The following is a 23,711-nucleotide window of genomic DNA, read 5'->3' as shown; positions in this document are numbered from 1 at the left end:
AAGGTAAGAAAGTTTCCTTCCACTTCTAGCTTCAAGAATTTTATCTTCTTATTTAGAAATAGACACACATTTTATCCAATCCATTTATCAAGGCATTTATTGTGATGGGAATAATCTTTTCTTCCTTTAAATCTATTACTGTAGTACATTAGCAGATTCTCTGCTTAAAACCATCTCTGCAGGGACACCTAAGTTGGTTGAGCATTCCAACTCTTGATTTCGGCTCAGTTCATGATCCCGGGGTTGTGAGATTGAGCCCTGCTTCAGGTTCCATGTTGAGAGGGGAACCTGCCTGAGATTCTCTCTCTCTCTCTCTCTCTCTCTCTCTCTCTCTCTCTCCTCTGCCCCTCTCCCCAGCTTACACAGGCTCATTCTCTCTCTCTCTAAAAGGAAAAAAGAAAAACAAAACAAAACAAAAAACCATCTCTGTCGTCTCTATGCATAATCCTTTAAAAACACCATTGGATTCAATTTGCTGATAGTCTATTTAGAATGTTGGGCCTTTAACTTTTTAGTGTAATTATCTCATAGTTTTCCTTCCTTCTTTTTTGGTTTCTTTCTTTTTTTTTTACTGTGTTGTGATGAACCAGGGTCATGCTTTTCTCAAGTTGTTTCCAAGTACTGAGGAAAGTACAAAGCCCCGCGATTTGTGCTCAGTGTGGGACTCCTCTAATAGGCCGTCACTGTTCTGGAACTTCTCACTGGGCTGGCAAAGATTTGAGCAGATCTGCATCCTGGTCTGACAGCTTCCTCTGCCCAACCTGGATGCCACCCTTTGTTTCTCTTTCACAAGTGTTTTCACCCAAAAACCTGTGCGCTCCTAATCCTAGTTGGCTTCCCAGAGCCCCCATTTGACACAGGTGTTATCTTTCCAGCTCGGCCTCTAGAGCTGGGGTGCCTGGGTGGCTCAGTCGGTCAACTGTCCAACTTTGGCTCAGGTCATGATCTTGTGGTTGGGGGTTCGAGCCCCGCGTTGGGCTCTGTGCTGACAGCTGAGAGCCTGGAGCCTGCTTCAGATTCTGTGTCTCCCTCTCTCTCTGCCCCTCCCCTGCTTGCGCTCTGTCTCTCTCTGTCCCTCTCTCAAAAATAAGTAACAGACATTAAAAAAAATTAAACTTGTAGACTTAGGTTTCCTACACTCTGGAAGGATTTATGTACCATGTCCACAATCAGATCCTTGAAAGTCAGATGTAATTCACCAACAAAAACCATCTGAGCCTGGTTTTGGTTTTTTGTTAAAGGGAAAGAACTTTGACAACAGTTTGAATTTCTTCCGTGTTTATTGGCCCATTCAGGTTTTCTGTCTCCTCTTAGACAAATTTTGGTAATTTGCATCTTCCTAGAAAATTCTGCATTTTAACCTAGATTAAAAAAATTTTTCTATTAACATTAATTTCTTTTTAGTAATTTTTTGAATGCTTTAAAATCTCAATAGGTGTGTTTCCTGCTTCATTTTTTTTCATGTTTATTTATTTATTTTGAGAAAGAGAGAGAAAGAGAGACTGTGAGCCTGTGTGAGCGGGGGAGGGGCAGAGAGAGAGAGGGAGAGAGAGAATTCCAAGCAGGCTTCACACTCAGCACTGAGCCTGACATGGGGCTCGATCTCACAACTGTGAGATCATGACCTGAGCCGAAATCAAAGAGTCAGACACTCAATCGACTGAGCCACCCAGGCACCCTTCCTTTTTCATTTCAAATGTTAATTATTCTTTAAATTTTTATTCATATATCTTATTTATAACATGTAATTAGGTTTATCTATAGTAATGGTCCTTTCAAAGATCAAGATGGTGTTTTATTAATCAAGGTTATTTTTGTATGTGAGTATTCCACCTCATTAAATTCTGCTAACTTTTATACTCCATCCATTTAATATCTTTGGATTTATTTTGTTGATCTTTCATTCTAGCTTCTTGATTTTAATGTTTCCTTCATTTATTCTGAATTCTTCTTGTTTCTAATAAATTTCCCCTGACTCCACTTGGATCAGGTCCCAGTAGTCCCTGAAAACAAAGTCCCAGGACGCCTGGGCGGCTCAGTCAGTTAAGTGTCTGACTTCCGCTCAGGTCATGATCTCGCGGCTCCTGAGTTCGAGCCCCGCGTCGGGCTATGTGCTAACAGCTCAGAGCCTGGAGCCTGCTTCAGATTCTGTATCTCCCCGTCTCTCTCTACCCCTTCTCTGCTCATGCTCTGTCTCTGGCTCAAAAATAAACAAACATTTTTTAAATTTTTTTTTAATTAAAAAATTAAAAAAATAAAACAAAGTCTCATTTTGGCTTATTTCAACTTTATAATTTCCTTTTTAACACAGGAGTTACTTTAAAAGAGGCTTTAAATTTTCCAGTGAGAAGATTTTTATTTTGCTACTTCTTGTGTTTTGTTTTGCATCTTAATTTCTAACTTTATTGCAGAGTGACAAAATAATCAGATTTGTGTGCTTTTTGGAATTTACTGGGATTCCCTTTGTGGTCAGATACATGACTAATTTGTAAAAGGGCCATGGGTGCCTGGAAGAAATGAGTCCTCGCTCCACCGGGGACAATATGTTATTTATACATATTAGGTACATTTCAGAACTCTATTGTGCCTTGCACTGAAGCAAACGACTGTATATCTTTTTAGTGGACTGTAGCTTTTATCAGTATGAACTAATCCATGTTTACTGTAATGCTTTCTATTTTATTTTTTTTTAATTTTGGTAAAATGCACATAACATAAAGTTTGCCACTTTAACCATTTTTAAGTGTACAGTTCTATGGCCTTAAGTACATCACACTGTGGTGCAACCATCACTGCCTTCCACCCACAGAGCTCTTCTCTGTAAAACTGAAACTCTACACGTTAAGTAACAACTCGCCATTCTTCTTTCCTCCCTGCCCGCCCCAGCAATTGCCCCTCAACTTTCTGTCTCTGTGAACCCGATTATTCTACGATCATCATGTAAGTGGAATCATACAATATTCATCCTTTTGTGACTGGTTTATTTCACCCACATAATGTCCTCAAGTTTCATCTGTGTTGTTGCAGGTGACAGAATTTCCTTCTTTTCAAGGCTTAATCACGTTCCGCTGTGTGTACAGACTACCTTGTGTTGTTTATCTTATCATCTGCTGATAGGCATTTGAGCTGCTTTCCTTTGAGCTATTTCCTATTGCCGTGAATAATGCTGCTATGAACATGGGTGTACAAATATCTCCTTGAGTCCCTGCTTTCAATTCTTTGGGGTGTGTACCTAGAGGTGGAATTGCCAGATCATATGGTAATTCTGTTTTTAGTTCTTTGAGAAAGCATCATCCTATTTTCCATAGTGGCTACACCATTTTCCATTCCCACTAACAGTGCACAGGAGCTCCAATTTCTCCCCATCCTTGCTGACACTTGCTGGTTTCTATTTTGTGTGTTTTGTTTATAGTTGCCATCCTAATGGGTGTGATGTTTTTTAAATTATTGTTTTGGATTTTATAGCTATTATGTAACATATGATACCTATTTAGGAGGTGTCTATTTCCCTCTACCTTTGTTTTCAAACTTTCTGCACAATTTTCTTTAGATATACTTTTTGGAAATAAGATATAACATAATTTTTTTCTTTTTATTAACTTAAACTGAAAATATAGGTCTTGTAATGGCCTAATTTAACCTATTCGTGGGTACTCTGATTACTTATAAAACCAGACTTATCCTTGTCCTGCTGTTTTTATGTTCTCTATCATACTTTCTTCTCTTTTTCGTTTCCATCTTTTCTTCAGTTGATCAGTTTTTCTGTATTCTATTGTTTTTCCTTATTTGTATTTGTATTTTTAAATAATTTTTTATTATTCATTTTGAGAGAGAGAGAGAGAGAGGAGGGGAGGGGCAGAGAGAGAAGGAGAGAGAGAGGGAATCCCGAGCAGGTTCTGCACCATCAGCATGGAGACCAGAATGGGACTCGAACCCACAAACCATGAGATCATGACCTGAGCTGAAACCACGAATGGGACGTTTAACTGACTGAACCACCCAGGCGCCCCTCCATTGTTTTTTGTATTGTGGGTTAGAAATTATACATTTTATTTCTACTTTTTTGGTGGTTACCATTAAATTTTTAAGACATACTTAAACATAATTTTCTAAAGTATTTTGAATAAATTCAGATCAGAAGTTTGCAAACTGTGGCCTGTGTGCCAAATCCAACCCACCATCCACCTTTGTACCTCCTGCAGGCTAAGAATAATTTTTATGTTTTTAAGTAGCTGAAAAAAAAATCAAAAGAAGAAAAATATTTTGTGACACATGGAACTTCTATAATTCAAATTTCAGCATCCCTAAGTGAAGTTTTATTGGAACACAGCCACATTTTTTTGCTTACATATTGTCTATAGCTACAATGGCAAAGCCTAAAATATTTGCAATTGGCCCTTTATTGAATACATTTGCTGATCTGTGGTGTAGATATATGTCTTCCCCCCAAAAAAGATAAGGATTAATACAGAGATTAGTGCTTCCTTCAAGTCTCCAAATCTTACTCCATGCCACCCCTATGTTGCATTTGGGATTTCAGTTCTAGAAACTGGAAACAACCCAAATGTCCATCAGTAGGTGAGTGGATAAGCAGATTGTGGTATACCAATACAATGGAATGCTACTCAGCAATAAAAGAAAAAAAGAATGAACGACTGAAACATACACATCTGAAAGTGTGTGATGCTAAGTGTAAGAAACTAAATGCAAAGGCTACATACTGTATGATAATATTTATGTGACATTCTAGAGAAGGCAAAACTATAATGATAGAAAGCAGATCTGTGCTTTCCAGGGGCCAAAAGTAGGGGAATGGTGATTGGTTCCAAAGAAGCATAAAGAACATTTTGGGGTGATAGAAATATGTTTTATCATGATTGTGGTGGTGGTTACACAACTGTATACATTTGTCAAAATTCACCCAATTGTATACTTTAAATTGGTGAGTTTTATTGCCATAAAATATACCTCAAAAGAGCTAATATAAAAAGCCTGTTCTGCACTTATTACCAGGGAAATACAAATCAAAACCACAAGGAGATACCTACCACCTCACATCTGTCAGAGTGGCTAAAATGAACAACTCAGGAAACAACAGATGTTGGCGAGGATATGGAGAAACGAGAACCCTCTTGCACTGCTGGTGGGAATGCAAACGGGTGCAGCCACTCTGGAAAATAGTGTGGAGGTTCCTAAAAAAATTAAAAATAGAATTACCCTATGACCCAGCAATAGCACTATGAGGAATGTATCCAAAGGATATAGGAATGCTGATTCATAGGGCACATGTACCCCAAAATTTATAGCAGCTCTATCAACAATAGCCAAATTATGGAAAGAGCCCAAATGTCCATCAACTGATGAATGGATAAAGAAGATGTAGTAATGTATATATAATGGAATACTACTCAGCGATGAAAAAGAATGAAATCTTGCCATTTGCAACAATGTGGATGGAACTGGAGGGTATTATGCTAAGTGAGATAAGTCAGTCAGAGAAAGACAGATATCATATGTTTTCACTCATATGTGGAATTTGAGAAACTTAACAGAAGACCATGCGGGAAGAGAAGGGGAAATAAGTTACAACCAGAAAGGGAGGCAAACCATAACAGACTCTTAAATACACAGAACAAATTGAGGGTTGATGGGGGTTGAGGGTTGGGAGAGACAGGGAAAATGGGAGATAGGCATCAGGAGGGCACTTGTTGAGATGAGCACTGGGTGTTGTGTGTAAGGGATGAATCATGCGAATCTACTCCCGAAGCCAAGACTACACTGTATACACTGTATGTTAGCTAACTTGACAATAAATTATTTTAATTAATTAATTAATTAATTAATTAACTTTATTTTTAAAAATTGGAAAAATAAATAAATAAAAAATAAAAAAACTGTTCTGGGCAAAACTACCCTTTGATGGGGGAAAAAAAACTAATCTATGATGAGAAGGAGCATGTGGGAACTTTTTGAGGTGAGAGTAATGTTCTGTATCTTGATGGGGAGGGTTACATTACACAATTTAATGCATTTGCCAAAAATCAGTTATCGTATGCTTGAGATTTATGCATTTCATTATATGTAAATTCTACATCAAAGTAAATGTATTAAATATTGAACTGTAGTTAACAATATGCATGCTTGAACATTTAAGGGGAAGTATACAGATGTCTGTAAACTTACTTTCAAATGTATAAAAAATAAGATGGATAAATGAATGGCTATATGGATAGACACATAGTAAAGTATAATAAAGTATTAATGGTAGAATATAGATGTTGAGTGTTCTTGATAAAATATATGTACCTGTTCTGCCTTTTAAGACATTTGTGGGGGTGCCTGGGTGGCGCAGTCGGTTGGGAGTCCGACTTCAGCCAGGTCACGATCTCGCGGTCCGGGAGTTCGAGCCCCGCGTCGGGCTCTGGGCTGATGGCTCGGAGCCTGGAGCCTGTTTCTGATTCTGTGTCTCCCTCTCTCTCTGCCCCTCCCCTGTTCATGCTCTGTCTCTGTCCCCAAAATAAATAAACGTTGAAAAAAAATTAAAAAAAAAAAAAAAGACATTTGTGTTGCATGTACAAGACATCTGGACCCAGTCTTAAATTATCTCGTGTATAAAGAAATAGTTTTAAAATATTTTCATCTAGAGCACTAACTGTGCTCATCTTTCCTTCTTCAAAAGCCAGGGAAAAGACATGGTGGGACTTGTGTACCTGCCTAGTTTGAGCCAGCAGCTTACCTGGTCCCTCCTATTTTTGAGGCCCTGCCGTCCCTGTTGATATTCTGTAGGGTCTCTTCCTTTCTAAGCCTGAGAGGATTATAGGAGTCTAAGTAGTCTCCTGGGATCTGGTTTATTGCTGGAACCCTGGCAGTGTGAGAAACTTCTGGAAGTTTACTGGGTGCCAAAGCTCTAATAGAAAAGTAGTAGAGTTCTGATATGTTAGCCCTGGAAGGGCCTTAGTCACCACTTCACAGTTATCTTTTCACTCATATGAGAAACTTAACAGAAGACCATGGAGGAAAGGAAGGGGAAAAAATAGTTACAAACAGAGAGGGAGGGAGGCAAACCATAAGAGACTCTTAAATACAGAGAACAAACTGAGGGTTGATGGGGATTTGGGGGAGAGGGTAAAATGGGTGATGGGCACTGAGGAGGGCACTTGTTGGGATGAGCACTGGGTGTTGTATGTAAGCGACGAATCACGGGAATCTACCCCCAAAACCAAGAGCACATTTTACACACTGTATGTTACCCAATTTGTCAATGAATTATATTAAAAGAAAGAAAGAGAGAAAGAAAGGAAGAAAGAGAGAGAGAGAGAAAAGAAAAGAAGAAAAGAAAAGAAAAGAAAAGAAAAGAAAGAAAAGAAAAGAAAAGAAAAGAAAAGAAAAGAAAAGAAAAGAAAAGAAAAAAGAAGTGCAGAGAGGGGAACTGACTTGCTTAAGCCCACACAGGGCTGTGGTAGCAGATGCCCCAAGCCTCCTTGCTCCCAGCCGTATTGGGGCCCAGCCAATCTGATGGTTTCCTGAGAGGCACTGATGGGAGGAGGCCCATGATTTATGAGGTGGTAGCAGCCTTGCTGTGAGGAGGCCTGGGTTCAACCCAGGAGCTTGGGCAGGTTACTTCATCTCTTAGCTCGACTTTCCTCATGGGTACCATAAGAATAATAGTATCTTCCTTCTGGAGTGTTGGAGGTTTAAATGGAACATTGTCTTTAGAGCAGTTAGCACAATGCCTGGACCCAGTAAGCGCTCATTCCACTGGAAGCAGTGTTATTACTGTTACTAGTAAGTGCGCCGTTATGTGAGTCTGTGAAACCAGATTTTGACTCCAGTGCTACACTTACTAGCTGTGACTGTAATCCTCACAACAATCCCCAAGGGAGTGGTCTTTTCCATATTTTACAAATAAGGAAATTGACATGCATGTCCAACCTCAGGTCTTCGGATCTGGATCAAACACAAATATTGTTTTCTAATAATCCTCTTGGCAGATATGTTCTCAGCAAAATGACCATTCAGCCATTCATCTGTCATTTTCTCAAACTCCTTCAGCTTAAGATGTTCAGGGTGCCAGGGGGCCATGTTCAGGGTAGCATGTCCTGAACCCCATCATATGCATCATCTGGGAGCTTGTCAGAAATGATGATTTTGCCCCCACCCCTACCCAGAGCTACTGAAACAGTGTCTGGAGGTGGGGACCTAGGATCTGTTCCAGCAAGCTCTAGGAAGTAGAGAAGTCCTATTCTAAGGAACCAATAAGATGAGGATTAGTGGAGAGAGTGAACGATCAGGTTCAGGGGGGCGCATCTACAGCATGGAATGTTCGACCTACGAAGAGTAAACCTCCTACTAGCAATTCTGCTTTGTCTTTTTTTTTTTTTTTTTCAACGTTTATTTATTTTTGGGACAGAGAGAGACAGAGCATGAACGGGCGAGGGTCAGAGAGAGAGGGAGACACAGAATCGGAAACAGGCTCCAGGCTCTGAGCCATCAGCCCAGAGCCCGACGCGGGGCTCCAACTCACGGACCGCGAGATCGTGACCTGGCTGAAGTCGGACGCTTAACCGACTGCGTCACCCAGGCGCCCCTCTGCTTTGTCTTTTTTGTGCTAACATTATGCTTGTCTCTTTCCTAGCCTTGAGCTGCATTGCAAAGGTCTCCATAGTTCCCAGGCCCCAGGAAATGGAGCACAAAGGCAGAAGAACATTTACCTCTCCACGCTGTCACTGACTGATGTCTCATCTAGGACCTCCTCAAAGGTGCTTGCAGAGTCTCGCCCTGGGAGTTTTTCCTTTTCATTTCACTGGAGCTCATAAGGATTGAGTCATTTATGAGGATTCTGTCATACACTCAAAAGCCAGAGGGATGGTTTGTGAGGGTTTATCTCCAACCATAGCCGTGAGCCACCCTGGCTGAGACTGTGCTTGGAGGAACCAAATAAAGCTCTCTGACCCCACAGGAAGCTGCAAAATCAACCACCCATTTCCTCAACAACAACCACCTCCATATGCTGTAGTCTAAACACTCATCATGTATTATCAAAATGTACACCGGTAGAACTCTCAAAGCCAAGTCTAGTCCAGACAATGGCTTGCTGGAGGGAGGTGGGCTTAGGGGTGGGAAAGAGGCTTGGAGAGGCTTCTGACAACACATACTCCTGGCCAGACCCAGCTCCCCTCACTGCCCTCATCTCTGTTTTATTTACACCTTGTTATTACATCTCCTGCTTCTTATCATTCCTAGTTCAGATGGCCTCCAACCTCCACAACCGGAGGCAGAAACTACCTGCAGTCCTAAATGCAGCTGAAAAATCGCTTTTGGAGCTTGTGCATCCGGCAGTGAATATCTCACCTCTTAACCAGACTTGAGCCCTGGCAGGGAAAACCCCTCCCAACCTGGCCCCTTGCCCAGCAGGGTCCAGTGCCAGGGTGTGGTTGGCACTAGATTAAGTTATGTAATAGATCAGCAATAGAGTTGCACTTCATAATTGCCAAGGAGTTTCTGAACACACAGGTTGCAGGAGAAAAGAAGCAAGGTAGAGTTCTGTAGCTGAGCAGAGACAGAGCATGGGCTGGATATGGGGGCTGATGTTTCTCTGAGGACCAGATGCCCAAAGTCCTAAGGGCCGGAGGAATCTTTGCTGGGGGTCAGCAACAACAGCCACCAGCACATTCATTCCACCAGTGATGACTGGCACTGTTCCAGATGCTGGGGCTATAAAGATGAGCACCAGAGATGGTGGAATACAAGGTGCAGGGAGGGGGGCAGGAAAATTATCCTTCATAAAAGATTAATTCCAAGTATTCTTATACTGGAATTCTTAGCCTTCTCATTTGCATGCTTGTTTCCTTCTTTCCTCCCCATCCCTTCCTTTGTCCCTCCCTCCCACCCTTCCTTCCTTTCTTTCTTTCTTTCTTTCTTTCTTTCTTTCTTTCTTTCTTTCTCTTTCTTTCTTTCTTCTTTCTTTCTCCTTTTCTTCCTTCCTTCCTTTCCTTCCTTCCACCCTCCCTCCCTTCTTCTTCTTTCCTTCCTTCCTTCCTTCCTTCCTTCCTTCCTTCCTTCCTTCCTTCCTTCCTTCCTCTTCTTAAGTAATGGCAGCTGTCTGGGGAAGATGCCTTAGCCTGAATTGACATCAATCAGTGCTAACTTGTATGTTTATAAAGGTCACCTGATGACACTGGTGGAAAAAATAGGCAAAGAAATTTAAACACAGAGTTAGTAAATCTCCCTAGGGATATGACCTCACAACGAAAAGAATTGCATGTTTTTGTAAACAAGGACTTTAAAGGTCAGTTTAAAACACAAGCTCTGGAGATGACAAATATATACCTACTGGGTAAATGGAGGAGAAAGACTGGCCCAGTATTTTGTGGATGGGTAATTGTGGTTTGGGGTAAAATTTCCAAGGTCAGCATCACAGGTGGGTTCAGAAAGTATTGTATCTTGAACCTCTTAGGTGAAGTGACAATGACATGGGAAGCTAAATTAGAGGGGTTACTTCCCCTGCAGCCTCTGAAGCGAGGCTGCCTTCTTCCTAGCTCATACTCAGGCCCTGGGGAGGGTCAGGATCGCATTTGCTCTGCATTGCTGCTTCCAAACCATTCTCCCTCCTTCCCTCCTAAAACACCAGTCGGCTGGCTTACTCTCCCTTGGAATCTCCTCAAACTATCCATGGATGCCCTCCTTGTTGCACCTGCTGACCATTGGGCACTTCCTTTTGTTCCTTTTAAGGACTTTGATTCACGCTCATGCTCTCCAGCACTGTTTTATCTCCAGCTTTATCTCACGGTGATTTCAATATCCACATAGAAGATCCTCCCCAAGTCCCAGTGTCAGTCCACTTGGATTGCTATAACAGATTACCAGAGACTGGGCAGTTTATAAACAACAGAAATTTATTTCTCACAGTTCTAGAGGCTGGGAGGTCCAAGATCAAGGCAGACTGGGTGTCTAGTAATGACCTACTTCCTGGTTCATACACTGCTTTCTTCTCACCGTGTCCTTGCATGGCAGAGAGGGCAAGAGTCTCTCTGGAGTTTCTTTCATAAGGGCACTGATCCCATTCATGGGTGCCTCACTGTCATCTGATTGCCTCCCAAAGGCCCCACTTCCAAAGACCATCACATCAGGGAGTAGGATTCAACATACGGATTTGGAGGGGACACAAACATGTAGTGTGTAGCACCCAGCCTCCAATTCTACGACCTACACATGGAAACCAGTGACCTTGTCACCTCCACCTCAACCACTCACTTCCACAGACATACCCTAGAACCCATTACTACCACTGACTAGAGAGCCCTCCAGTGTCTCAGTTTCTAGTAACCCATGCTGCAGCCACTATGCCCTGTTTCTCCAGCTCACTCCTTCTCTTACACAGACTCCAATAATTCGTCTTCCAATTGAGATATGCAATCTCTGCTCCAACCATGTTTTCACTAATAATTAGCCCCTTAAGTGCCTCATTTCCATCCTTTCCCAGCTTATATTTCACAGTTTACACTGTTATAGTTTACAGTTGCATACACCCCAACTCCCTCCATTGCATTTGCCTGAGAGAACTTCATCCATGGCTCACCTGTAAGGCCTAACCAATAACAGGATGGAGAAGCAAACAACAAATGTCTCTTCCTTTATCTCTCATCCAGCTTCTGACCTCACTCCACTTCTCTGCTGCCCCTTAGAACTCGTTAAAAGCTGTCCAGCTACTGTCATAATTCCTTTCTTCCCTTTCTCACTGCAACTCCCTCCCATTGACTTCTGTGACCTCTCTCCACTGAAATAGCTTGTGTCAAGACTCCTGAGGTCCTCTGGTTGCCAAATCTAATGGGCAAGTCTCAAACCTCATCTTACTAAACTCATCAGTAGCATCTTTGATGGAGCAGAACACTCTGTCTTCCTGACACATTCCTGGTTTGGATATGCACTCCCCTTGGATCTCCTCCTACCTCACTGGCCTCCCTTCTCACATCCCTCTGACATTGATCATTGGGAGTTTCCCAAGGTTTAGGCTTTGCACCTTTCTTCTATCACTCTTTACTGACCTCACCCAGTTGCTAGGACTGAATGACTCCCAAAGTTAGATCTTCAGCCCAGATCTTGAACCTGAACTCCAAATTTCTATCTTTAACTTACAATATGACCTTTCTACCTGGATGTCTAACGGGCATCCTAAACTTAACAACTTCTATCCCTTCGTTGTGTTCCTCCTGATCGTCATCTCAGAAAAGGACAACTTCTTCAACTGTTCAGGCAAAATAACCTGGGTGTCATCTTTGATTCCTTCCTTCCTCTAATGTCCTGTATACAATCAATTGATAGATCATGTTGGCTTACATTCAAAATATATCCAGGGTGGCTCAGTCGGTTGAGCGACCAACTTCAGCTCAGGTCATGATCTCATGGTTCATGGGTTCATGCCCCATGTCAGCCACTGTGCTGACAGCTTGGAGCCTGGAGCCTGCCTCGGATTCTGTGTCTTCCCCTCTCTCTCTCTGCCCCTCCTCTGCTTGTGCATGCGCTCCTCTCTCTCTCTCTCTCTCTCTCTCTCTCTCTCTCTCAATCTCAAAAATAAATTAATAAAACACTTTTTAAAGAAGTAAAAACAAAAACAAAAAACCCAAAATACATCCAGAACCCTGTGTTTCTTACCACTGCTGCTAATATGGACCAAGCCACTATCATCTCTCACCTGGATTATTCCAGTAGCCCCCTAACTGGTCTCTCTGCCTCTGCCCTCATCCTTGATATCTGTTCTCCATAAAGCAACCTGAGCAAACTTTCTAAAATTAAAGTAAAATAGATTTCAACCAACTTGTCAACTCTAAATGATTGCTAACAGTTGCCTGAGGTGCCCTGTGGAGAACTCTTGGCTTATAGTGAAGAATGCCATGACTGTTTGGCAATGTGTGCCAAGGCCTAGGCAGAGGGAGCAGGATGTGAGGGCCACAGAGTCACATGGCCAGAGACAAGATTCCTCTCCCCAGTGGGCCTGCTTAGACTGGGTTCCCCAGAGACAAGGATCTGTGGGCAGGCACTTTATTCAAGAAGTGATCCCAGGAGTGGGGAGTGAGACAGAGAAAGGATAGAAAAGGGAAGGGAAGAAAGCCAAAGCAGAATATCTTGATAAGTAGGTCACCTCTAAGAGTACCTGAGGCTCAGGTGCGGCACCTCTGGGAGAAGGTGGAGAACACATCTCAGAGTAGTCCGACCTGAGGGGAGAATTTGTTCTCCCTTCAGCTTCCAGTACACCCAAGGATGAAGCCCTGAGGTGGAGGTCACACTGCAGGCAGATGCCCTTGGCCCTTGTGAACAGGGTGCTGACAGAGTCTGCCCCAGTGCCCCATTCTGGGATGACTAGCCCTGCTCTGACAATGGAGCTCAACCCCAACAGCTTGCTCCTCCAGAAAAGCAGGCCAGACCCAAAGTTAACTAGAGAGGCAGTGTGGCCCAGTGGGACAGATATAGGCTCTGGAGTCAGCCAAACGTGGGTCCAAATCCTGGCACAAGCTGTGACCTCAGATGAGTTACAGGACTTCTCAGCATTCTCATAATAACCTAGAAGTAACAGCTCCTGCCCATGGGGTGTTGTGAGGATCCCCTGAGGCTCCCCTCCCATATACTCCCCTGACACACAAGTCAGCATTTGCTACCCCCATTCCCAACTTGCCCCACAGCTGCCTCCACACACATAGAAAGCACAAACTTCCCAGAAGCTCGGCCCCTGTCTGGGCATAAGATTAAGTTCCAGATCTGTAACATCACAAGATGGCAGCCCACTGGGAGGGTAGGAAGAAGTTATTACAACTTTCTTTTATCCTCATTTTTAGTTACCCTTTTAAAAGTTCTGGTTTTGCTTTTGTTCTAGAACAGCCATAATAGAATTGTGTAAGTACATGATTTATGCGTAAATAAAGGTACAAATATTAGGGTGTGTGCTCAAAAATATCTCATGGGTATATAATCCGAATAGTTTGGAGATGACTACCATGGATCCTTCTTTCTTGTCCTGGATAACACACGTCTGGTCTCTGTCCTGCTCAGGCCTCTTCCCACAGCCTGCCCTGCCTTTAGTCTGACTCTTTCCTCCTAGAATTACATCTTGCAGTCAGTCCCTGGTCTCGTAAGGTTCATAAAGGAAAGTGTCTCTTGTTACTTGTATGATCACCACAAGAGGCCCAACCTAACCCCTTTCCTAGACCTCTCACCACACCACCACCACTGTCCCTCACAGCTGTTGTTTCCCTAGTCAGGAGCAATCAGTCTTCCTGTGGGCCGCAGACCATGATCAGTTTCTGTGTCAGTTGCCCTCAACTTGCCCACTTCCTGGGCCATCTCCCAGTGTTCCTGGTCCCCCACCCGTGCTCCATGCCTTTGCAGTCCCTGGGCAGACCCTAAGTTCCCACCTCAGCTCCTTTCCTCAAGGTGTGCCTCTCCCCAGCCCCACAGATCTAAATTCCATCCGATTCCCAGGCCCAATGCAGCAGGCATATGGAGCACTGGGCCACCATGTGACATCTTCCAGTGCCTCCTAGAAACTGTACCTGCCTGGTCCCAGTGACACTTCTCAGGTGCTGCTTCGGGTCAGGGTCGGCTACATAATTTGTGTGCTCACTACAAAACAAAAATACAAGGCCCCTTGTTCAAAAAAGAAGAAAAGTTGGGGCCCTTGGGTGGTTCATTCAGTTAATCATCTGACTCTTGGTTTTGGCTCAGGTTATGATCTCATGGTTCGTGAATTTGAACCCCACATGAGGCCCTCAGCTCTCAGCACAGAGCCCACTTCAGATACTCTGTCTCTCTCTCTCTCTCTCTGCCCCTCCCCAGCTCACGCAGTCTCTCTCTGTCAAAAATAAATAAAAATTTAAAAGGTAAAAAAAAAGAAAAGCTGCCATTAAATGTATGAAAATATAAAGCTTTTTCCTTTCTTCCGAAATCTCTCTCTTGACCTGTCATGGTATTGTTTTTTTGTTTCTATTTAGTGTTGTGCTCCCTCAGGCAAGGGGATGTGATGGCAGACCCTCAAAGGCACCAGGCCACCCTTTGCCCTCCACAACTCAGCGCTGACACATCATTGGCTGCTGGACTGGCATGGTGAGTCGGGCATCTCTGCTTCCTGAGGGGATTGCAAGCTGCACACTGGGATGCTCTAGGTACCTGGAGCAGGGCAGGGCAAGAGGTTTGTCTCTGCTGAATGGGCCACATTGCCAGCCCAGCACAGAGACAGCTGCCATCATGCCTTATCACGAGAGACAGCAGGGCCCACATGCCCAGACTCCTCCAGCCAGGGCAGGGAATGGCGGTGCCTGCTGGACACGGGCAGGGAGGGGAAACTGGGAGAGACTAGGACACTAGGAGTGAGGGGACGGGGCAGCTAAGGCCACATCCCAAAGAGATGGCAGAAGATAGGATAGTGCATGGACCGAGGCCCCTGGCTACCAGCACATGCTTCATTGTCTTATTGGCCTTTACTTACATAATACAGATTCGAAGATAAATTGATTAAAAACCTCATGCACCACCACGTTCATTACAGCATTATTTACAACAGCCAAAATATGGAAAGAAGCTAAGTATTCATCAATGGATGAAAGGATCAAGAACGTGTGGTGTATATATATACACAATAGAATATCATCCAGCTATAAAAAAGAAAGAATTCTTGCCATTTGTGACAACATGGATGGGTCTGGAGGCCATTATGCTAAGATAAATAAGTCAGAGAAAGACAAATACCGTATGATCTCATTTATCTGTGGAATCGAAAAATAACAACAGGGGCACCTGGGTGACTCAGTCAGTTAAGCTCCCAACTGTTGATTTTGGTTCAGGTCATGATCTCATGTTTTGTGAATTCAAGCCCTGCCTCACGCTTCGTGCTGACAGGGCAGAGCCTGCTTGGGATTTTCTCTCTCACTCTCTCTCTGCCCCTCCCCAGCTCACACGTGCTCTCTCTTTCCAAAATAAATGAAAACATTAAAACAAAACAAAACAAAACAGGGACGCCTGGGTGGTGCAGTGGGTAAAGCGTCTGACTCTTGATCTCGGCCCGGATCATGATCTCACAGTTTGTGAGTTCGAGTCCCACATGGGGCTCTGCGCTGATGGTGCAGTCTGCTTGGGATTCTGTCTCTCCCTCTCTCTGCCCCTTTCCTGCTTGTGCTCTCTCTGTGTCTCTCAAAATAGATAAATAAACTTAATTTAAAAAATTAAAAAACAAAAAACAAAACTAAATGAAAATAAACTTAAAAAAAAAAAAAAACAAATCAAGACAATGTACACAGAGAATGAAGCCCACAAGGCCAATGGGACTGCACTGATCTCATGCCCAAGGATACAGCCCTGTTGGTATACGAGATGTCTTGAGGTGACAGGTGGATGGGCCTTTAAAACATTTTAATAGTTTATTTTAATGTGTATTAGAAAAAAATCATGACTATCACAATCTATAATTTCACAGCGATACCGTCTTAGTTTGAGCTGTTATAACAAAACATTGTAAACTGGATGGCTTATTAACAACATAAATTTATCTCTCACAGTTCTGGAGGCTAGAAGTCTGAGGTCAAGGTGCCGGCATGGCCAGACTGTGGTGAGAAACCACTTCCTGGGTGCAGACTGCCCACTTCTCATTGTATGCTCTCTTTTTTTTTTTAATGTTTATGTATTTTTGAGAGAGAGAGAGAGAGAGAGAGAGAGCATTAGCAGGGGAGGGACAGAGAAAGGGAGACACAGAATCCGAAGCAGGCTCCAGGCTCTGCACTGTCAGCACAGAGCCCGATGCAGGGCTTCAACCCATGAACCCATGAGATCATGACCTGAGCCAAATTTGGACACTTAACTGACTGAGCCACCCAGGTGCCCCTCATGGTATGCTCTTGGGGTGAAAAGAGAGAAGAGAGCTCCCTGGGAATCCCTTTTATGGGAGCACTAATCCCATTCATGAGAGGTCCACTCTCATGACCTGATCACCTCCCAAAGGCCCCACCTCCTCATACCATCACTTGGGGGTCAGGTTTCAACCTAGGAATTTTGGAGGGACACACGCACTCAGTCCATAATAGATACATAGACTCTCTTAGAAACAAACTTATGGAAGGAAAAAAATCAGTTGCTCTAAAGAAAAAAAAATATTTTAAAATATTTATTTTTGAGAGAGAGAGAGAGAGAGAGAGAGAGAGCACATGTGCACAAATGGGGGAGGGGCAGAGAGAGAGGAAGGCATAGAATCTGAAACAGGCTCCAGGCTCCGAGCTGTCAGCACAGAGCCCGATGCGGGGCTCAAATCCACGAACTGTGAGATCATGATCTGAGCCTAAACTGGACACTTAACCAACTGAGCCACCCAGGAGCCCCTAAAGAAAAATGTTAAGTGAACAATCGCACAAATGGTACTCAGATATGGCAAAAAAGAAGACATTCCTCAGAATTTGAGAAATACCACACCAGACTGTGAGTTCGTTACAGTCACCTATAGCTTGTCTACATATCCCGCTACTTGCTCCTTGGCCTCCCCTCACCCCTCCTTGAGGGGGGCAGCCAATGCTGACTGAATGAATAAGCAAATCGACCAATGAAAACCTGGGACACCTGGAACCTGAGACTCTCTTTTGCAAATTTCATTTGTAGGACTTTTTCTGATTAATCGACTCATTCAGGATTCATTTCTACACATTTCAGAAGAAAACTGCTAAAGAAATCAATTCCTTTAAAATATACAGAGCTTATTTTGGGATAAACTGCCTGACCCTCTTTTTCAGGGCCTCTCCCTGACCACCAAGTTCAGAAACTCACCGGGTGATGCTCACAGCAGGATGCAAAGTGTCCTCCCATCCAGCGTGGCTCCCAGTTAGCCTGGAGGCTGTGTCCTGCAGGTGGTCTGAGATGACACTTTGTGACATGTATTTCCCCAATGGTTCACCTTGTAGGGAGATCATGACTCGAAGAGACTAGCTGATACTCTTGAAGGGTCCTGGATGAACAAGCGACCACAGGTTTTTCATCAAAAAGTAGCCAGCCCCTTAGAGAAATGGTTTCCAGTTTCATCTTTCCATCACATTTCACCTTATTAAACAACAGAGCGACACAATTTTGAAAAGGTCAAAGACTGTAATGTTACCCATGACAAACATGTTGGAAGCAAGTTTCACTAAAATGGAGGAAAAGGAGAAACTCAGATTTGATGGTTATAGGCCAAAACCACCACCTGGAGTCTCACTGGTGTGTTTGTCAGGTGGCCTTTGTTTCTCAAATAACCATTCATATACATTTATACGGGTTGTTCACAATCAATATATTTTTTTAAGTTTTTAGTTATTTATTTTGAGAGAGAGAGAAGGAGGGGCAGAGAGAGAGGGAGAGAGACAGAATCCCAAGCAAGCTCCTTACTGCCGGCGCAGAGCCCAATGTAGAGCTCGAACCCACAAACCATGAGATCGTGACCTGAGCCGAAACCAAGATTCAGACGCCCAACCGGCTGAACCACTCAGGTGACCCAGCTGTTGATATTTAATGAATGACAAAAAAGAAGGTTCATGGCATGATACATTTCTAACTACTGGAACCTATCACCAGTGTTTTCTTTCGTTATTTATGAGCCACTTTATTTTGAAGTTTTGAGGTAAGTATTTTGAATGAGCTGACACACTTCAGGACTTACCCATCACGTAAATTGAGGATTTATATGAGGGTGTACATGCTCACTGAAAAAACTCAAGCATTACAGATATGGGTGACTTAGAAAGTGAGAGTTCCCCTACAGTTATGCTTTCTGTATATAATCAGTGTTTCTAGTCCTTGGTACACTCCTCCAGATTTTGTCTGTGCTTGTGTGTACACACACACACCCACACCCCCCCCCCACACACACACACAATGCAGGATGCTATTACTTTTTGTGCTGTCTAAAAGTTCCTCTTTCACTTGACTCTGCCTTAGACATCTTTTCACATCAGTTCATCAAGATCTGCCACGTGCAATCATGACTCATCAGACGTGTATTTACAGTCAGACTCAATAGAGCACCATGATTCCTAAGATCTGCTGAACTTGACTTTCTCCCCATCACCACAGGCCAGAAGGGATGACATTCACCAACTCTTGGGAAATGTCTGACTCTTTTCTGAGACCGTCCTGTGCTCACCACTCTCAACCCACAACTTGTCTTGCACAGCAGAGCCGTTGGGGATCCCCACCGTCCTGGCCAGGCCCACCCACTTGGCCCAGAAGGTGATTCCCCAGGGAGAAATAATTTATTATCAACTGAACACTAACCTCAGAGGAAAAGTCTGAGTTCTAGGGAAGAAATTCATTTACTGCAAAGTATGCAAAGAAAAACTGCATAATGAAAATGAATACATGTTTAATTAAATGCCTTCAAAGCGACCCATTATGTCAACTTCATTAATTGGTAAATTTAGTATTTATAATAATTTCATTACATTTGAAAAATGAATTGGAAGTAACATTTGCCCATTTGCAATAATTCTTGAGGAAAGCATGGAGACTGCTAAGAAATAACATGTGTTCCTCATATCCTTATTTTGAAAAGCGATATTATCAAAGGGGGGCCTGGCTGGCTCAGTCGATAGAGATGCAACTCTTGATCTTGGGGTCGTGAGTTTAAGCCCCATGCTGGGTATACAGATTACTTAAAAAAAAAAAAAAGACCTGATTAAAAGCAAAATTGTTAAAATCATCTAAAAATATTTTGTAATAAAAATATATATGCACGAATATACGTGAGTATGTATCTATGTGTTTGCATATATACATAAATATATAACAGCCACTGAGGGCTGTGCTTAACGTTTCTGATGCACTGTTAGGCCAGAGTCTTTAAGAGTAAGAAGGTCCAGGGGCGCCTGGGTGGCGCAGTCGGTTAAGCGTCCGACTTCAGCCAGGTCACGATCTCGCGGTCCGTGAGTTCGAGCCCCGCGTCAGGCTCTGGGCTGATGGCTCAGAGCCTGGAGCCTGTTTCCGATTCTGTGTCTCCCTCTCTCTCTGACCCTCCCCCGTTCATGCTCTGTCTCTCTCTGTCCCAAAAATAAATAAACGTTGAAAAAAAAAATTAAAAAAAAAAAAAAAAGAGTAAGAAGGTCCAGCCCTGCACAAGACCCCAAGTAGCTGTGCGCTCAGCCAGGACCCCCTTCTGTAAGCATGAGATAGGAGTCATGCTGAGCCAAAAGGAAGTTCTTCTTGAAGAATAATTTCTAAAATTAGTCCCTAGCATGAGGGCAGGATATTAGTGGTCTGGGAACTGGGAGAATCAGAGGCAGAATTTAGAGAGCTGACAAGGGGAAACCCACCGCCTAACAGGTGTCTTCAAGGCTCCCCTGGCTTTCTAGAAAAACATAAAGTTCTATCATTAGAGCCAATGCCTTTATTGGCCTAGATCCCCTACTGAAGTGCTTTTTCTCTTCCTTAAAAACAAAGAGAATAACAAAAGTGTAACATATATGATAAAGAGCACACATCTTAAGAGTATGGCCTAGGGCGCCTGGTGGCTCAGTAGATTAAGCTTCTGACTCTTGATTTCAGCTCAGGTCATGATGTTGCAGTTTGTGGGTTTGAGCCCCACATTGGTCTCCAAGCTGACAGTGCAGAGCCTGTTTGGGATTCTCTCTCTACCCCCCGCCCCCGTCTCTGCCCCTCCCTTGTGCTCTCTCTCCCTCAAAATAAATAAATATTCTTTAAAAATATATTTTAAAAAAAGAGTATGGCCTAGTGATTTTTTACATAAATAACCTCCAGGTTAGCACCATTCAGATCAGTGCATGGAATATTTCCATCACCCCCGAAGGCTCCCTCTGCTTCCTCCCAGGTAAAATCCTCCTCTGAGGCAACCACCATTCAGATTTTGGTCACCATACATTAGTTTTGCCTGTTTTTGAACTTCATATAAATGGAATCATACAGGATGTACTCTTTTGTGTCTAGTGTCTTTTTCAATATTGCATCTGTGAGATTTATCCCTGTTGCTAAGAGTAAAAATAGCTCTTTCGGGTGTTAGTAACGATGGATTTGCATATGGCCAGAGATGTCTATTATCGCTGGTCCCACAGTCCTTTTCTGTACCAGGCAATCACCATCTCTCACCTTCTTCCCTCACAACACACAGCTGTATAAATGGACAAATAAACGTCGCAATTTTTTACCAGTTGAATGTGATTCCCCACACCCCAGGTATAAAAGTTACATATGTGAACAAGAAGGAGAAGAAAGAAGAAGAGGGGAATGGGGAGGAGAAGGAGAAGAAGAAGGAGAGGAGGGGAAGGAGAAGGGGAACGAGGAGAAAGAGAAGGAAAAGAAGGAGAAGGAGAAGGAGGAGGAAAAGGAGGAGAAGGAGAAGGAGAAGGAGGGGGAGGAGGAAGGGGAGGGGGAAAGGGGGAGAGGAAGGGACACAGGGAGGGGGAAGGGGAGAAGAAGAAGAAGAAGAAGAAGAAGAAGAAGAAGAAGAAGAAGAAAAGGAGGAGGAGGAGGGGGAGGTGAAGGGGGAGACAGAGAGGGAGAAGGACAGAAGGAAGGAAGAAGGAAGGAAGGAAGGGAGGCATGGAGGAAGAAATTCTAGCTTTGAGAATGTTGCTTGACTCACCCAAACACAGCCAGTCCCTGGGCTGGTCAGTGGCCTTTGATCCATGTAGCCTGGCTGAGAAAAATGATTTGGCTCAGACATGTTCTCCCTGTCAGTGTTAGAACTCAGAGGGAAGTTGCCTTTGGTAGAGACATTGGTCCCACTTGGACTATGGGTGCTGCCGCTGCGACTCTCCTCTGGGACTGCAGGGCCTACTCCCCAGCTCCACCCTTCTCATCCCACCTAAGGACAACTCCGAGGCCAGCACAGCTCCAGAGCTCCGCGTGAGGTCGGCCGACTGACCGCCCAGTTGAGGCTGCGCCGCTGGCCAATTGCTCCCACTGTCCACTCCCCCTTGTCTCTTCACCGCCACACCCCACGGACATTCACCCCAAGGCACATCATAAACTTTCTGCTCACTAATCACCTCAGAGTCTGTGTCCTGGGGGACCAACCCGCCACAAGGTAGACAGAAGGGATGATGCGTGGAATCAGGCATGTCTGGAATGGGTCCTTCTCTCCTGCCCTGGCTGAATCCTGCGTCTTCACATCCACATTGCCGGATTTCTGTCCTCCTGGAGAATTGTTCACCTGGCACTCCGTGTCTCCAAAGGAAAAAAGGTAAGTTTTGCAAAAAGGAAAGGCCAGATCTAGTATCGCCTAGCTGAGCCTTAGTTTCTTCATCTGTAAAATGGTCCTTTGCCAGGGCCACTCCAGCCCCTGTGTCTTTCCGCCAGCCTCCATTTCCCTCCACAGCCCCCACTTCCACCACCCCTTAGTGGGTCTTCTCCCCCACCCCCAGTCCAACCTCCACACTTCACCCAGAGCATTCCCCAGTGCCCTGGGGGTGATACAGCAGGGCACGGACTTCATATAGGGTTGATGTTTTACTGAGGAAAACAGGATCAACAACAGGTTTCACAATTAGCCATTTTGTGAGTGTGAGATCAGTGTTGCTGTTTGGAGCACTTTAGCAGGGTGGGCTTTCTGAAGCCCCATTTTTATGTTTTAAGTTCATTTATTTTTGAAAGAGAGAGAGTGTGAGCAAGGGAGGGGCAGAGAGAAAGAGGGAGAGAGAGAATCCCAAGTGGGTCCCATGCTGTCAATACACAGAGCCTGATGCAGGGCTCGATCTCGTGAACGTGAGATCACGACCTGAGCCGAAACCAAGAGTCGGACGCCTACCCGACTGAGCCACTACAGGTGCCCCTCTGAAGCCCCACTTTAATTAAATAGTGCTCCCTCTGCCCCAATAAAACCTCAAGGGGTCTACACCACTAGACTCTAGATCTGTAAGCCTCATCCAGGGTCCTGTCATCCATTAGAACCTCATCTCCTATTACATGGTACTAGGCCCCCAGCCCCACGACTCCCTAGACATTCCTACCTCTGTGCCTTTGCCCGTGCTGACCCTGCCTGCTGAGGCGTGGCTCATACAGCAGCTCTTCTACAAAGCCTTCCGAGGACCCCCAGGTCAGAAGCATTTTGTTGGTACACGGATGGTAACGTTTGCCATTAGTTTACTTGTGTTAAGGGTTAACTAGGTTAACTAGCCACAACGCTCATTAAAAAAACAAAAACAAAAGAGTTGCATGTCCTCATGACTTGATAATTTATAAAGTGGCTCCCATTTTTCCAAACTTAGCACTAAAACACACCATTCCTACAGATGAGTCAGGGAAGGGGAGAGTTCATTTATTGGCTTAGGTTTGGGAAAATGCACAAAAGGGGTATGTCCCCTGCCTGTCCCCGTGCCTTAGATGAACAACTCCTGAAGAATGAAGGTCTAAGTGGGGACCTCATATGAGGTCCAGCCAGAAAAGCCCCAAGGCTCTATCCTTTCCTGGAGGGGAGGAGGAGGGCGAGTGGGCTTGTGAGGTCCCTGGAGACTGTCCCATAGCACAGTGCTAGTGGGTATTGGCAGGGCCAGAGGGGATGGTTCCCCCACCCCCTGTGGGGGAGGCTGGGACTCAAGGACTCCCACACACTGTCTCAACTGACACTTGTAGCCAAGTCAGTGTCTGGGTGCCATGGAAACCTCTCTTGAGAGCAGAGACCGAAGCAACAGTGCAGGCCACCCACACTAAGCCCATTGTCCCCTGAGCCAGCCCCTTCATGAGAGGCCCCTTATCAGCCCTTC

The 23,711-nt window shown here is 44.2% G+C and overlaps 1 protein-coding gene and 1 long non-coding RNA gene across 2 annotated transcripts in view; one reads left to right on the top strand and one right to left on the bottom strand.

Annotated features, from left to right (window-relative positions):
* Positions 1 to 2,778: 2,778 nt before the first annotated feature.
* On the top strand, positions 2,779 to 20,712 carry LOC147582397 (uncharacterized). The gene is made up of 4 exons (XR_015249081.1): positions 2,779 to 2,940; positions 8,636 to 8,759; positions 14,982 to 15,093; positions 20,539 to 20,712. It is a non-coding gene; the product is annotated as an uncharacterized LOC147582397 (long non-coding RNA).
* The window catches only part of POLR1A (RNA polymerase I subunit A), a 111,319-nt gene continuing 91,895 nt past the window's right edge, over positions 4,288 to 23,711 (bottom strand). Inside the window, exons 35-39 of the transcript XR_015249075.1 lie at positions 21,999 to 22,176; positions 21,593 to 21,646; positions 17,794 to 17,971; positions 14,544 to 14,613; positions 4,288 to 5,192 (exon numbers count right to left, since the gene is read on the bottom strand). The gene's annotated coding sequence lies outside the window, so the exon portion shown is untranslated. The remainder of the gene's footprint in view (positions 5,193 to 14,543; positions 14,614 to 17,793; positions 17,972 to 21,592; positions 21,647 to 21,998; positions 22,177 to 23,711) is intronic.

This window comes from Puma concolor, chromosome A3 (assembly GCF_028749965.1).
Source record: "Puma concolor isolate L17-30 chromosome A3, mPumCon1.1.hap2, whole genome shotgun sequence".
Classification (NCBI taxonomy): Eukaryota; Metazoa; Chordata; class Mammalia; order Carnivora; family Felidae; genus Puma; species Puma concolor.
Note: the sequence above shows the minus strand (reverse complement) of the source record. Positions and strands in the feature narration are given on the sequence as shown.